The sequence below is a fragment of the Neofelis nebulosa genome, chromosome 12 (genome assembly GCF_028018385.1).
Source record: "Neofelis nebulosa isolate mNeoNeb1 chromosome 12, mNeoNeb1.pri, whole genome shotgun sequence".
Lineage (NCBI taxonomy): Eukaryota > Metazoa > Chordata > Mammalia > Carnivora > Felidae > Neofelis > Neofelis nebulosa.
The window spans coordinates 3,989,198-4,005,163 of record NC_080793.1 but is presented as its reverse complement, the minus strand read 5'-3'; the positions used below and the strand labels follow the sequence as shown (position 1 = coordinate 4,005,163).

General features: G+C 61.2%; 2 long non-coding RNA genes across 2 annotated transcripts in view; one reads left to right on the top strand and one right to left on the bottom strand.

Annotated features, from left to right (window-relative positions):
* Positions 1-5,158: 5,158 nt before the first annotated feature.
* The window catches only part of LOC131491133 (uncharacterized), a 72,601-nt gene continuing 61,793 nt past the window's right edge, over positions 5,159-15,966 (bottom strand). Inside the window, exon 3 of the long non-coding RNA XR_009251324.1 lies at positions 5,159-5,558. This is a non-coding gene — a long non-coding RNA (uncharacterized LOC131491133). The remainder of the gene's footprint in view (positions 5,559-15,966) is intronic.
* Positions 14,563-15,966, top strand: part of LOC131491134 (uncharacterized) — a 42,166-nt gene continuing 40,762 nt past the window's right edge. Inside the window, exon 1 of the long non-coding RNA XR_009251325.1 lies at positions 14,563-14,636. This is a non-coding gene — a long non-coding RNA (uncharacterized LOC131491134). The remainder of the gene's footprint in view (positions 14,637-15,966) is intronic.

Here is a 15,966-nt window from a genome sequence, read left to right as displayed (position 1 = left end):
GAAAGTAAGGACCCATGCAGCTCAGAGAGGTTACAGGTTTGCTCAAGGTCACAAGGAAGCCTCTTGAAGTTGTAACTCTTCCTGGACCCTGGGCATAGCCTCTCAGGTCCTTTGGAGGTGTCACCGTGTCCTTAGGGTTTCCCTTGACGACCGCAGGTTTCCGTCAGGTGGGGCTAGTGTCCCCAGAATACGCAGGAGCCTGGCACATGCCTGGGGAAGCTGGTAAGTGCCCGCGGAAAGGTCATGCTTCCATTTTTAGCTGCAAACACTGCTTCCCTGGGACCTGGTCTGGGACTGAGTGGGCTTTTTTTTTTTCTTTGTTTGTTTTGTTTTTTTCTTTTTTTTTTTAATGTTTATTTTTTATTTTTGACAGAGAGACAGAGCATGAGCGGGGGAGGGGGAGACACACACACACACACACACACACACACACACACACACACGGTATCTGAAACAGGCTCCGAGCTGTCAGCAGAGAGCCTGACGCGGGGCTTGAACTCACGGACAGCAAGATCATGACCTGAGCTGAGGTCGGACGCTCACCCGCCTGAGCCACCCAGGCGCCCATGTGTTGTTTTTCTCTTAAGTAAGCTCTGCCCTCAAAGTGGGGCTTTGAAGACCCTGACGTCAAGAGTCGCATGCTTTACTGATTCTTGACAATGTTCTGCTGATTCTACTGCAGCTGTATTGCCAAGACACATAGCCCAGAAATAGTCTAAGGGCCTCCAGACTGAGGCTCAGGAATCACCATAGTCTGCCAGCGGAACCAGAGTGAACTGTCGGGACAGGGACAGCGCTGTGCCTCCAGGAAGCCAGGCACAAGCCACCCTCCGAACCTGAGTGGTTTTTCCTCAATCAGTTTTCCTGGTGCGCATTCAGGACAAGGATGCCACCCAGTAAGAAACAGGAGAGCCGGGCGGGGCTCACACAGCCCGGGGACCCTGGCAGACAAACCAGCACTGGGCCTGTGGACCACGGCCCTCTCCTGCCCCCACCGGCACCGTCTGCCCTCTGTCTGCTGACCCCCACCTCCCAGGAGACAAATCCAGCCCGAGGACCGCCTCGGGGTCGGCCTGGGAAGATCTGGGTGTTAGGACAGGTGAGGGAAGACACAAGGGGTGTTCTCGACTCCCAAATCTGACGACCCAAGTCTGGGAGGCGAGAGGAAGATGGGAGGAAATGCAGGGTGTGCATTTGCACGTCTTCCTAAGAGTAGAGGTGGGTGGGTGACCCAGGGACTCGGGCGGAGACCTGACGCCTTCAAGGGAGCCGGGAGGAGGATCCGAGAGAACCAGAGCAAACCCACAAAAGCACAGGGGCGGCGGGAGGTGCCGGAGACCTACGTGTGCGGGTCCTCCAGGGCCCCCACCCTTCGCTCTGTGTGTGTGTGTGTGCGCGTGTGTGTGTGTGTGTGTGAGTGTGTACAATGGTTAAAAACCTTGGTGAATATGGCTTACGTGTCTTCTTAGGGTGAGGAGGGCCATGGGGACGGCGCTCCCCTTGCTGGCTGACGGGTGAGAGGCCGTACCACCTCCTGGGTGGGGTCCGGGGCTCGCTTTTGGGATCCAGGTTCGGGCACACAGCGGGGAGCAGACAGGGTGCCGAGGGCAGGCATGGACGCATCCACAAAGGGACAAGGACAGAAGCGGTTTCAGTCAATGACAGCACCTTTCGCATATCAATTCATCTGCTTATTCGAGAAAGGTAAACGTCCACTACATTGCGGGAAGGTTCTGGGGACTTGGACTTAGAACAATGAGCCAACCTAGTTCCTGCTCGCATGGAGCTGACTGCAGCAGGGAGGGGTTCACTGAGGAATTCTGGTGACAGCCATGTGGTCTCGCTGGGATCAGCGGGCTCGTCCAGCAGCTTAGGACCAAGCCAAGTGAGGCCCGCGGTGGAGGGGCTATGCCCGAGCCACCCCGGATAAGCAAGCCTCCGTTCCCTTGGCCTGTCCTTAGATTTCCCATGTGTCCCACGGGTGTGTAGGGAAACAAGGCCCTCGATTTGTCCGTGAACTTGGTCTCGACTCTTCCGGGCAGAGGAGGAAGAACTTCCTGCTGGTCGGTCTCCCCACTGGTAACTCCAGGAGAGGGGTTGACGTCACCAAGGGGACGGGGCGGCACCCCCGGGGGAATGGCTAGGGATCCTTTTCTGGTTAGCGGCCAAGCTGGACTGGGAGCCCTGGCCTCCAGACTCCGTCCTCAACCTCCCTCCCACCCAGATCCTCCCGCTTGATCCCTTGCTGTGACCTCCGCCTGAGATCCCGGAGGAGGCCCGGGAATGTCTCCCAGGAAGGAGGGGCTACGTGGTCGAGCATGTGTTAGCACCCTGGAAGGAGCAGGAACAGGGCTCCCCAGACCTTCATCTCCAAGGGCAGGTGGAGGCAGGGCCTCAAGCCCAGTGAGTGCATGCACCTCCCATTTGTTACCAGAGGGCAGAACCTTCTGTCTGGAGCAAGGGCCAGCGTTTTCCCGGGAGCCCAGCAGACGGCTCTGGAGAGCTCAGGGTAGACCCAGACATCCATGTCAGGCCCCGCGGGGCCTCGGTATCGGGACTGGGCGACAACAGGAGACGTGTCTCTGTGGACAGATGCCAGGTCTCAGGCCACCTGCCACGGGCTCTGCCCTCCAAGTTCTGGGTGACCTTGGACAAAACCTCGGTGTTCCCTGCTATAAAAAGAAGCGATGGGTTCCTCATGGGCTCGTCAAGCTGTGCTTCTGGGATTGGGGGTCGGGCCTCTAGGGGGCCGTGGACGTTCGGGGAGTCCACGCCTCATCCCGGTGTCACCCTGAGCAGCTCTGTCCCGTGTTTGCCACACAGGGCTTCTGCCTTAGGTACCGTCGGGACAGCGTACGCCCGCCCCCATATAGGTGAGGTTTAAAACCGTAAGGGCAGGTGAGCCCTGGGCCAAGCCTGTCCCTCCGGGTCTCTGCTCCTCTGTTCCTTGTTGTCCTGTGCGCTCAGGGGGGACCAGTGGGTATGCAGTCTGGTTGCTCAGTCTACGAGAGTCCAGCTGAACCTGCAGGTCATTCTTTTACCAAATCCCATCGTCCCGCACTCGCTAAGTCCAGGCCTCGACCCACAGCCCCCATCCTGTCCCTGATCCCACGCTGGTCATGGGGAGCAAATCTGCAAGCTCCTCTGAGACCAGCAGGCCGGGACCCCAGGAGCAGACCCAGGGAGAGGAGAGGGCTCCCCCTGCATCCGGCAGAGGAGCTGAGGGTGGGGCAAGGGGCCCAGACCCACATGTGAACGAGGGCATGTTCGGAGGGGCCTGTGTGCCCAGCAGGCTCACCCTGGGCTGGAGAGAAGGCCTTGCACTTTGGAGAAGGCTGGGAGGGACGAAGGTCCAGCCTCCCTCATCCACTGAGGCGGTTGGGGCCGCCTTTCCGTTCAGGCTCCACAGGCTGGGACCTGGGGCAGGTGGTCTGGACCTTCTGGACTCGTGCTTCCTTGCAGGCACATGTGCAGAGGCCTCCTCCCAGACTCGTCAGAGGGGACACGGCACAGGAAGATTCAGACCCTGCAAAGGAAGATGCCACGTGGGGGACCCCGTAGGGTCGTGCTCACTGAAGAGGTCATGGTGCTCAGCACACAGCAGGGACCTGAGTTCCCCAGCTGAATTAGGGAAGGAGGAAGGGAAGGAGGGAGGGAAGGGAAACCATAGAAGTGGGGTCTACCCCAGATCAGGTCAGAGGTCCGGTCAGAGGGCGTCACAACTCGGGCCCTGGAAGGGGGCACGGGACACGTCCTTCTGTCCCTCCAGTACTGACCTGCCTCCACGTGGGACCTGTTGACCTCCTGGATCGTCTCCACCTCCTCCGCAAACAACGCTGAGTGTTCCCAGAAGGGGGACAGTGGGTAGGGGCCAAAGAGGGGCTACCGGAATCCTGTGCCCTGGGGGACTCTGGGACAGCCTTCCAGGTGGCCCTTTATGTCCTCCAGGCACCAGGCCACGATTCCACCTCATGTCTCAGGGAATGTGCCCACCCATCTAGAAGGCCCGTTACATCCCCATGTCACAGATGGGGACACCGAGGCTAATAGCACAGCCTGGGTCACTAGTAAGACGAGCTGGTCAGGAAGCCCATCTCCTTGACTTTGGATTGTCCTACCCGCAGGCGTGCATCTTGGCGTCCTGGAGCACGGGGTCCCTCTTCCTGGGAAACCCCACCACCTGCCGGGGGCCCCCACTTAACTCTGGGGAGCAGAGCTGACCAACGCGCCTGGGGCCCCACATGGGGCTGGGGAAGGGCCGACTCCGGGCTCTGGGGGCTCTCCCAGTATTGGGCCAGCCGGTCCCCTGCAGGACGAGGACTTCTCGCTGGGGATCGGCTGGGGCCTCTGCTTCCTCACGTGGATACCTAGGGTGCCGGTCCCCAGGCCAGAAACCTGCCCATCTGAAGGCCACCAGCGCTGCCTCTCTGGGGTCTCACTTGCCCGAGTCCCACCCCGGGACGTCCCGCATCTCTGACGCCTGCTCCCATGAAGGTCGCCTCCCCTTGGACTGGGACGGGTCTGGCCTCCATCCCAGGTAACGCACGGATTTGGAGCATTATTTGGCCCAGAGGCCTGTGAAACGTTCTGGCCTTGGGTCGTGAGGGATGCTCTCCCCTCTGTGGTGTGACCGTCCAGCCTTCCGCATCTCCCGGTTTCTGTTTGGGCCACGGGAGGACCAGCCGTGTCCTCTCTCGTGGCAGGCTGTGGTGTCACGGCACAAACAGGGGTCTCCACCCTGAGACCGTGCCCATTGTCACTGAAGGGGCCTCTTTTAACCCACCTAATCTTGAATCCATTGTGATTTCAAGGTCAAAGGAGAAAAAGTCTATTTCAAACGACCACAAAGTACGAAAATGAATCTGTCCCATATGAAAGTTCGGTGCGGACCCAAAGTATCTCTGGCGAGATTCCACTTGAAGGAAACCTCCAGAGTAGGTAACGGAACACGGAGAGAAAGCAGACTGGGGGTTCCCAGGGGCTGGCGGGGGCACGAATGGGGAGTGAGGGCTCCGGGTACACGGTGACCCTTGGGGACCGAATTATTCTGCAACAATATTCTGTGGCGTGGTTCACAGAATCGTGAGCATGCCCAGTGCTCAGGAATTGCACAACGTAAAATAAATAAAATTTTTATTGAAGATTAATGTGAATTTTAAACAAACCATGAGCAAATAAAGTAACAGCTAAAAAGTAGTGGAGAGAAAGGATAAGGGAGAAGAGGAAGACTCATTCTGGTGGGGGGGCGGAGACTGGGATTGGAGCAAGAATTAGAAATACAATAAACACCCCTCGAAGGCCTTCGGGCCCTTGATTTGTGGCCGGCATCCCTGCGGGAGCAAGGACGGTGGCAGGAACGGTGTCGGGAGCAGAAGCGGGACCCAGCTGACTCTGCTCAGGTGCCCGCTGTCCCAGCACAGGTCCCAGGTCACCTGCTGGCTCTCCGGCCCCTGCAGGAGTCGCCCCAGACTCCACCCCTGCCTGCAGAGACGCCGAGGACCCGGATGCCCTTGGGTCGGGCTCTGGAGCCGCACCGGCTTCTGCTCCTGCCCCGGACTCTTGAGAAGGAAACAGAGTGATGGTTGCAGCGGCTCCAAGGCCTCAGGGTGAGAGGAGGGATGGTCCCCCACCCACCCAGCGTGGGCCCCCCACCCAGCGCAGGCCTCTCCAGGGGCCTTTGCAGAGACACAACTCACCCCAGAGCCTCCCCGAGAAGCCGCGGCCAGGAACCCACACCAGGACCTCTGCCCCCCTGCAGGCCGCAGCCCAGGGCTCTCAGTCTCTGCTCCTGGCCCCACACCAGTCCCTGGGGGCTCCTCCCTGGGTGGCCCAGCACCGCCCGGGCCCCGAGAACACACATCTCCTACCCCAGCCTTCTCACCCTCGGGCTCTGGCTCCGGGGGCCCCGGGTCCTGATCCCAGGACCGGTGAACCAGGACCCTGTGGAGGGGCCACGGCGGTGAAGGAGGCCTTCCCAGGCCAACTCTAGGCCCTGCTTCCGGAGACCTCCGTGTGGCCACTCTCTCCCTGGGTCCAGGGTGGCCCTCCTGGGCGACGGGGCACACGCACAACTCTGTAGGACAGGTGAATCCGGATTCCGACAGTCGCCTCCCGATTTCATCGGTTGATTTCTGTAAAGACAGTGACCCGCGGACGGCCCGGAGACATCACAGCCCTGCCCAGTCATCCTCACAGTCCTTCCACCCTCTCCACCTGTGGCTCCCAGATCGGACACAGACCTGAATATGCACAGACCTGCCCCTGGGACACAGTGACATCCACCAGCAGGGCTCGGGATGAACCTCGAGGACAAGAGGGCCACCCCAGCAGACCCTGTCCCTCCCATCCACCCTTGACGGGGATGTGAGCCTGACCCGCCCACCAGGCATCTGACCCCTTCATCAGTCTGCCCCTGCTCAGGTGGGCCTTCCCCACATGACCGCTCCTTCCACACAGACACACACGCGCGCACACACACACACATACACACACACGGGGGGGGGACATGGGACCGCACAAGTAAGATTAGAGTGCTGTCAGGCTGGACTGGATGTCTCTGGGTCTCCCTGTGTTACCTTTGGGTCCCTGCGAGATAGAGACCTGAGGCGTCCTGTGCACGACCTGACCCACTGTCTCCAGGGTCGGGAAGCGTCCCGGCCACGGGCTCCCCTGAGCCGGCAGCCGCGGGACACGGGCACACAACAGGAGAACATGTTCGTCAGGCGAAGGTGTCCCAACGAATGAGCCCAGTCGGGCGCTGTCTCCAGAACGTGGGTGCCTGGTGACCCGGGTTCCGAGTTCTGTTGGGCTCTGTTACCAGGGAGGTGAGGTCACTTCCTGGGGCCCCCTTACCCGGCTTCCTGCTCCCACAAGAGCCCCTCCCATGCTGCAAAGGGCTCCCCTCCACCCCATGCCCTGTCCCTACGGTGACACCAACACAGCCCAGACACGTCCCCGCGAGGCCAGGTGCACCCGGTGCCACGGCTTTGGGGCCACAGAGCTGGGTTGAGACATGGGTTTTCCTCCTGACCAGTGCTGGGACCCTGCACAGACCCCGGGCCTCCTGGGGCCCCCCGGTCTCCCGGTGTGCACAGTGGGGTCCTTGTGGCATCTACTTGTAGGGGCGCCATCAGGGAGACACCTGTAGACACGTCCCGTGCCTGCTATCCCATGAGGCTCGTGGGCACACCTGGCCGTGGAAGGATGAGGAAGCGGTGGGCCTGGCACGGAACACACTCACGCGGGCCTAGGTCTGCTCCGGGTCCAGGCACAGCCACCCCTCCTGCCTGGGTCCCGGGCCTGGGGGAAGGTGGAGGTGAACTTGTTCAGACCCGTCGCCCACTGGACACGCATGCCAGGGGCCCCATTGCATTTGGGCTCGGGTCCCAGTGCCTGGTCTGGGCCTACGTGCTGGGCCATCCCCACTGTGGCTCCCAGCCGTCCCGAATCCTGGTCCCACGTCCCTCTATCACCCCCTCCCCTCCCGGGTGGGAGGCCCATGTGACCGGGTTTAAGGGCTAGTATATAATAACTGGGTGTCGTTTCCAGACCGATTCATGGAATTTCTGGTTTCCTCTCTCCTGGGTCCATTCTCTGTCTCTGCCTCGGACTCTGTCTGTCTCTGTGTGTCTCGCAGGAGCAGGGCCTGTGGGCTCCAGGGTCCAGGTGACAACCCTCAGAAGCCTCCCTTGTGGCCCGTGTGCCTCCCACGGCCCGGTGCTCAGCTCCTTCACGAGGCCTCCTCGGCCCAGCCAGGGCACTGCCTGGGGAACCACTTCCTAATGAGGACCCGAGGCTCCAACAGGGAGAATCTTGACCTCAGTCCCCACACCAGGGTCCATGCTCGGCACGTGCTGCACACCCAGGTCCTCGGTCCTCCAAGACTCCAGGCTGCCCTCTGCTCAGAAGGACCCTGAGGGAGTAAGAAGCATTTTCCCAGGAGGGGACAACAGAGGGCCAGGGATGAAGATCCCAGGACACAGAGTGGTCAATGAGCCTGTGGGGCACTTGGGACACTGTCTACGGAGCCCAATTTAGGAGGAGGAAGCTGAGTCCTTCTGTGCTATAGCCCCATCCACACTTCCTAGCTCCAGGGGCCCAAGGTGTTGGACACAGGACCCCAGACCACATCCTCCTCTAGTTCCTGGCAATCCCCCCGGACACCTTGGGGACCTCCTGACTCTCAGCCGGCATGTCCTCCTCCCCATGCTGTGGGTCCCGGGCTATTGCCAAGAATCCTGATGTCCCTGCCCCATGGCCCCACTGCCTCCAACCTTTCTCTTCTTTCCCCCGTACTACTCACCCCCTCCCAGTGTGGACTCCCCTCTGATCCCCAGCTGGGCAGTCAGTGTCAGCGTGTGCGTGTGTTTCTGTGCGTGTGAGCCTTTCTGGAGATGCCCAGAGGTCACAGCCTGACACGGACGGGGTGGATAGGGAAGCCCCAGCCTCTCAGGGGCTCTCATTCCCAGGGGCAATGCCATGTGGGGGTAGAGGCTGGCCTAGGACTGGAGACCAGCCCTGCTCCTTGGACCCCGCACACCTCGCATGTCCTGGGCCAGTCCTTGCCTCTCCTGACCTCAGTGTCCCCACTGTCCCTGAGGATCAGATGGGGAAGTGCATCAGCATGCACCTGCACCTGGCAAGCTGCGGTGACCCCGACTCCTTACCTGACATCCGGAGCCCCCTGAGAACTGGTCCAGATGCCCCCCCAGTGTGTTCCCCTCCCCCCTCCCTAGTGTTTTCCTCCCCCAGGGAGCCCACCACCCCTGGCCCCTCAGAGCCCCCTGCTACCACTGCCTCACTTCATGGCTCTTCTTGTTCCCTGAGCGCAGAAGGGACCTAAGGCTGTGAGTGGTCCAGGGAAGCCAGGTCAGCATGATGCTGGGCATCCGGCCAGGCAAAAGGAGGGGTCCTGGCCACAGCTGCAGTGTGGGGGTGGCCTGGGATGCCAGCTGAGGTAGAAATTGCCCGGAAGCCTCATCCACTCCTGTCTGTAGTTGCTTATCTTACCAACAACCGAGACCTGGACAGGGGCCTCTCCAGGGGCCTTTGCAGACACACAACTCACCCCAGAGCCTCCCTGAGAAGCCGTGGCCAGGAACCCCCACCAGTACCTCTGACCCCTTGCAGTCCACAGCCCGGGGCTCTCCGTCTCTGCTCCCGGCCCCACACCAGCCCCTGGGGACTCCTCCCAGGGTGGCCCAGCACCGCCCCGGCCCTGTGAACCCACATATTCCAACCCCAACCTTCTCACCCTCGGGCTCTGGCTCCGGGGGCTCCGGGGTCTCCGGGTCCTGGTCCCAAGACCCGTGAACCAGGACCATGTCGGGGGCCGGGGTGGTGAAAGAGACCATCCCAGGTCATCTCCAGGCCCTGTTTACGAAGACCTCCGTGTGGCCACTCTCTCCCCGGGTCCAGGGTGGCCCTCCTGGGCGACGGGGCACACGCACAACTCTGTAGGACAGGTGAATCCGGATTCCGACAGTCGCCTCCCGATTTCATCGGTTGATTTCTGTAAAGACAATGACCCGCGGACGGCCCAGAGACATCACAGCCCCGCCCGGCCATTCTCAGTGTCCTTGCGCCCTCTCTCCCCGCTGCTCCCAGATCGGACACAGACCTGAGTGTGCACAGCCCTGTGCCTGGACACAGTGACATCCACCAGCAGGGCTCTGGATGAACCTTGGGGACAAGAGGGCCACCCCAGCACACCATGTCCCTGCCGTCCAGCATTGACCGAGGGTGAGCCTGACCCGCCCACCAGGCATCTGACCCCTTCATCAGCCTGCACCTGCTCAGGTGGGCCCTCCACACACGACCCCTCCTGCCATGCACACACACACACACACACACACATACACACACGGGAGGGGACGTGGGGCCGCACAGTTCAGATCAGAGCGGTGTCGGGCTGGACTGGATGTCTCTGGGTCTCCTGTGTTACATTTGGGTCCCTGCGAGCTAGAGACTTGAGGCGTCCTGTGCACGACCTGACCCCCTGTCTCCAGGGTCAGGAAGTGTCACGGCCGCGGATTCCCCTGAGCCGGCAGCCGCGGGACACGGGCACACAACTGGAGAACATGTTCGTCAGGCGAAGGTGTTCCAACGAATGAGCCCAGTTGGACGCTGTGTCCAGAACGTGGGTGACTGGTGACCCGGGTTGTGAGTTCAATTGGGCTCTGTTACCAGGGAGGTGAGGTCACTTCCTGGGGTCCCCTTACCCGGTTTCCTGCTCCTACAAGAGCCCCTCCCATGCTGCAAAGGGCTCCCCTCCACCCCATGCCCTGTCCCTACAGAGACACCAACACAGCCCAGACACGTCCCCGTGAGGCCTGGTGCGGCCGGTGCCACGGCTTTGGGGTCACAGAGCTGGGTTCAGACCTGGGTTTTCCTCGTGACCAGTGCTGGGACCCTGCACAGACCCCGTGCCTCCCGGGGCCCCCCAGTCTCCCCATCTTCACAGTGGGGTCCTTGTGGCATCTACTTGTAGGGGCGCCATCAGGGAGACACCTGTAGACACGTCCCATGCCTGCTATCCCATGAGGCTCGTGGGCACACGTGGCCGTGGAAGGATGAGGAAGGGGTGGGCCTGGCACACACGGAACACACTCACGCGGGCCTGGGTCTGCTCTGGGTCCAGGCACAGCCACCCTCCTGCCTGGGTCCCAGGCCCGGGGGAAGGTGGAGGTGAACTCGTTCACACCCTGTGCCCACCGGACACGCACGCCAGGGGCCCCATTGATTTTGGGCTCGGGTTCCAGTGCCTGGTCTGGGCCTACGTGCTGGGCGGTCCCCACTGTGGCCCCCAGCCCTCCCAAATCCTGGTCCCCGGTATCCTGTCACCTCCTCCCCTCCTGGGTGGACGGCCCGTGTGACCATGTTCTAAGGGCTAGAATATGATGACTGGGTGTCATTTCCGGGCCGATGCATGGAATTTCTGGTTCCCTCTCTCATGGGTCCATTCTCTGTCTCTGCCTCGGACTCTGTCTGTTTCTGTGTGTCTCACAAGACCAGGACCTGTCGGCTCCAGGGTCCAGGTGACAACCCTCAGAAGCCTCCCTTGTGGCCCGAGTCCTTCCTCAAGCCCGGTGCTCAGCTCCCTCACGAGGCCTCCTCGCCCCAGCCAGGGCACTGCCTGGGGAACCACTTCCTAATGAGGACCCGAGGCTCCAACAAGGAGGGTCTTGACCTCGGTCCCCACACCTGGGTCCGCTGCTTGTCCACGTGCTGCAAACCCAAGTCCTCGGTCCTCCAGGCCCCAGGCTGCCCTCTGCTCAGAAGGACCCTGAGGGAGTAGGAAGCGTTTTCCCAGGAGGGGACAACAGAGGGCCAGGGATGAAGATCCCAGGAGACAGAGTCGTCTATGAGCCTGTGGGACACTTGGGACACTGTCTACACAGCCCAGTTTAGGAGGAGGAAGCTGAGTCCTTCTGTGCTGTAGCCCTGTCCACACTTCCTAGCTCCAGGGGCCCAGCGTGGTGCACACAGGACCCCAGACCCTGGCCTCCCCTAATTCCTGTCAATCCCCACGGACACTTGGTCACCTGGAGGTGGCCCTTCGGCAGCCCAGGGCTGCAGCCTGGCAGCTGGGGGGGTAGAACCTGGCCTAGAACTGGACACCAGCACTGCTCCTTGGACCCTGCACACCTCACTTGTCCTAGGCCAGTCCTTGCCTCTCCTGACCTCAGTGTCCCCCCTGTCCCTGAGGGTCAGACGGCGAAGTGCATCAGCGTGGCCGTGGTCCAGGCTCGCCCCCAGGGATAGGTGGAGGGGAGGTGCCCTGGGTACACAGGCCTCCCTCCCCAAGGCCAGCCGGGTCTGTGTCATGGCCACGTGTGCCCAGGGACCGGCACTCAGCACCTGTGGATGATCCAGAGGTGACGCTGACGTGCATGAATCCAATCGCTCCCCACCTGGCTGGTCCCCCATGTTCCCACCTCCGCCAACTACTCTGGAACCCCAACCTTCCTGAGCCCCAGAACCATGCCCTCCCCATCCAGGCAGGCCTCAGGGTGCGAGGCCAGGTGGATTGGACATCTGGGGACACGACGGCCAGTGACTACACCCATCCCACCCAGCTGGCCTGGACTGCAGACTCCACCCCAGGGTCCAGGTGCATGGACCCTGTGGCATGGCTGGGCCAGGGTCCTGGAGGCAGCAGTGGAGGCTGACTCAGGGCAGGGAGAAGTCGGTCTGCCCCTTGCCCTTCTCCTTTCCTCCTTCTGCCTTGTCTTTCTGGCAGGACCTGGACAGAGGTCCAGCCTGTGCCTGGCTGCAGCCCAGGGGGAAGTCAGAGGGTGCCAAGAGGACTCTGGAGGCCTGGGGCCACCTCCAGGATAACCAAGTGTCTGGGGGGATTGACAGGAACTACGGGAGGATGGGGTCTGGGGTCCTGTGTCCACCTCGCTGGGCTCCTGGAGCTAGGAAGTATGCACGGGGCTACGGCTCAGAAGGACTCAGCTTCCTCTTCTGTAAACTGGGCTGCGTAGACAGTGTCCCAAGGGTCCCACAGGCTCATAGATGAGTATGTGTCCTGGGATCTTCATCCCTGGCCCTCTGTTCTCCCCTCCTGGGAAAACGCTTCCTACGCCCTCAGGGTCCTTCTGAGCGGAGGGCAGCATGGGGGCTTGGAGGACCGAGGACCTGGGTTTGCAGCACGAGACTGAGAAGCGGACCCTGGTGTGGGGACCGAGGTCAAGACCCTCCTTGTTGGAGCCTCGGGTCCTCATTAGGAAGTGGTTCCCCAGGCAGTGCCCTGGCTGGGGTGAGGAGGCCTCATGAGGGAGCTGAGCACCGGGCCGGGGAGGGACACGGGCCACAAGGGAGGCTTCTGAGGGTTGTCACTTGGACCCTGGAGTCCACAGGCCCTGCTCCTGCGAGACACACAGAGACAGACAGAGTCCGAGGCAGAGGCAGAGAATGGACCCAGGAGAGAGGAAACCAGAAATTCCATGCATCGGCCCGGAAATGACACCCAGTCATCATATTCTAGCCCTTAGAACCCGGTCACACGGGCCGTCCACCCAGGAGGGGAGGAGGTGACAGGGGACCGGGGACCAGGATTCGGGACGGCTGGGAGCCACAGTGGGGACCGCCCAGCACGTAGGCCCAGACCAGGCACTGGGACCCGAGCCCAAATGCAATGAGCCCCTGGAGTCGTGTCCGGTGGGCACAGGGTCTGAACGAGTTCACCTCCACCTTCCCCCGGGCCTGGGACCCAGGCAGGAGGGGTGGCTGTGCCTGGACCCAGAGCAGACCCAGGCCCGCGTGAGTGTGTTCCGTGTGTGCCAGGCCCACCCCTTCCTCATCCTTCCACGGCCACGTGTGCCCACGAGCCTCATGGGATAGCAGGCACGGGACGTGTCTACGGTGTCTCCCTGATGGCGCCCCTACAAGTAGATGCCACAAGGACCCCACTGTGCAGACGGGGAGACCGGGGGGCCTCGGGAGGCACAGGGACTGTGCAGGGTCCCAGCACTTGTCACGAGGAAAACCCAGGTCTGAACCCAGTCTGTGGCCCCAAAGCCGCGGCCCCGACTGCACCAGACCTTACGGGGACGTGTCTGGGCTATGTTGGTGTCACTGTAGGGACAGGGCATGGGGTGGAGGGGAGCCCCTTGCAACCTGGGAGGGGCTCTTGTAGGAGCAGGAAATCGGGTAAGGGGACGCCAGGAAGTGACCTCCCCTCTCTGGTCACAGAGCCCAATTGAACTCACTACCCGGGTCACCAGGCACCCACGTTCTGGAGACAGCGCCCGACTGGGCTCATTCGTTGGGACACCTTCGCCTGACGAACATGTTCTCCTGTTGTGTGCCCGTGTCCCGTGGCTGCCGGCTCAGGGAGCCCGTGGCCGGGACGCTTCCTGACCATGGAGACAGTGGGTCAGTTCATGTACAGGACGCCTCAGGTCTCTAGCTCGCAGGGACCCAAAGGTAACACAGGAGACCCAGAGACAGCCGGTCCAGCCCGATACCGCTCTTATCTGACTTGAGGGGCCCTAGGTGCCCACCCGTTTGTGTGTGTGTGTGTGTGTGTGTGTGTGTGTGTGCGTGGATGGAGGGGTCATGTGTGGAGGGCCCACCTGAGCAGGTGCAGGCTGATGAAGGTGTCAGATGCCTGGTGGGCGGGTCAGGCTCACACTCGGTCAATGTTGGACGGCAGGGACAGGGTGTGCTGAGGTGGCCCTCTTGTCCCCAAGGTTCATCCCGAGCCCTGCTGGTGGACGTCACTGTGTCCCAGGCGCAGGGCTGTGCACACTCAGGTCTGTGTCCGATCTGGGAGCAGCGGGGAGAGAGGGTGCAAGGACACTGAGGATGGCCGGGTGGGGCTGTGATGTCTCTGGGCCGTCCGCGGGTCACTGTCTTTACAGAAATCAACCGATGAAATCGGAAGGCAACTGTCGGAATCCCGATTCACCTGTCCTACAGAGTTGTGTGTGTGACTTGTTGCCCAGGAGGGTCACCCTGGACCCGGGGAGGGAGTGGCCACACGGAGGTCTTGGGAAGCAGGGCCTGGAGATGACCTGGGAAGGCCTTTTTCACCGCCCCGGCCCCCGACATGGCCCTGGTTCACAGGTCTTGGGACCAGGACCCGGAGCCCCCGGAGCCCCCGGAGCCCCCGGAGCCAGAGCCCGAGGGTGAGAAGGCTGGGGTTGGAATATGTGGGTTCACAGGGTGGGGGCGGTGCTGAGCCACCCAGGGAGGAGCCCCTGGGGGCTGGTGTGGGGCCGGGAGCAGAGAAGGAGAGCCCCAGGCTGTGGACTGCAAGGGGTCAGAGGTCCTGGTGGGGGTTCCTGGCCACGGCTTCTCAGGGAGGCTCTGGGGTGAGTTGTGTCTCTGCAAAGGCCCCTGGAGAGGCCCGCGCTGGGTGGGTGGGGGGCGGGGGGAACTTCCCTCCTCTCACCCTGAGGCTTTGGAACCACTGTAACCATCACTCTGTTTCCTTCTCAAGAGTCCGGGGCAGGACCAGAAACCGGTGCGGCTCCAGAGACCAACCCAACAGCATGGGGGCCTCGGGGGCTCTGCAGGCAGTGGTGGTGTCTGGGGCGACTCCTACAGGGCCCCGGGAGCCAGCAAGTGACCTGGGACCTGTGCGGGGACAGCAGGCACCTGAGCAGAGTCAGCTGGGTCCTGTTTCTGCTCCTGCTTCTCCTGGTTCCACTGTTCCTCCTTCTGCTCCCAATACCGTTCCTGCCACTGCCCATCTCCCCGCCCCTGCCCCGCCCCTGTCAACACCCTTCTCCCTGCCCCTGCCCCTGCCCCCACCCTTGCTCCCATATGGATGCCAGTCACGAATCAAGGGCCTGAAGGCCTACAAGGGGTGTTTATTTTACCTTATTTTTGTTATATTTTATTTCAAATTTATTCTCCAATCCCTGACCCCGACCCCCCACCAGAATATCTCTTCCTCTTCTCCCTTATCCATTTTCTCTTCTACTTTTTAGCTGTAACTTTATTTGTTCATTCGTTATAATCTATATTAATCTTCAATAAAAAGTTTTATTTATTTTACATTGTACAATTCCTGAGCACTGGGTTCGCTCACGATGCTGTGAACCATGCCACAGAATTTTGCTGCGGAACATCTCGGTCCCCAAGGGTCACCGTGTACCCCGAGCCCTCACTCCCCATTAGTCCCCCGCCAGCCCCTGGAAACCCCCAGTCTGCGTTCTCTCCGTGTTCCGTTACCTACTCTGGAGGTTTCCTTCAAGTGGAATCTCACAAGAGATACCTTTGGGTCTGCACCGACTTTTCAGACGAGACAGATTCATTTTTGTACTTTGTGGCCGTTTGAAATAGACTTTTTCTCCTTTGACCTTGAAATCACAATGGATTAAGATTTAGGTGGGAAAAAAAGAGGCCCCTTCGGTGACAAAGGGCATGGTCTTGGGTTGGAGACCCCTGTTTGTGCCATGACACCACAGCCTGACGCCAGAGAGGACACGGCTGGTCCTCCCGTGGCCCAAA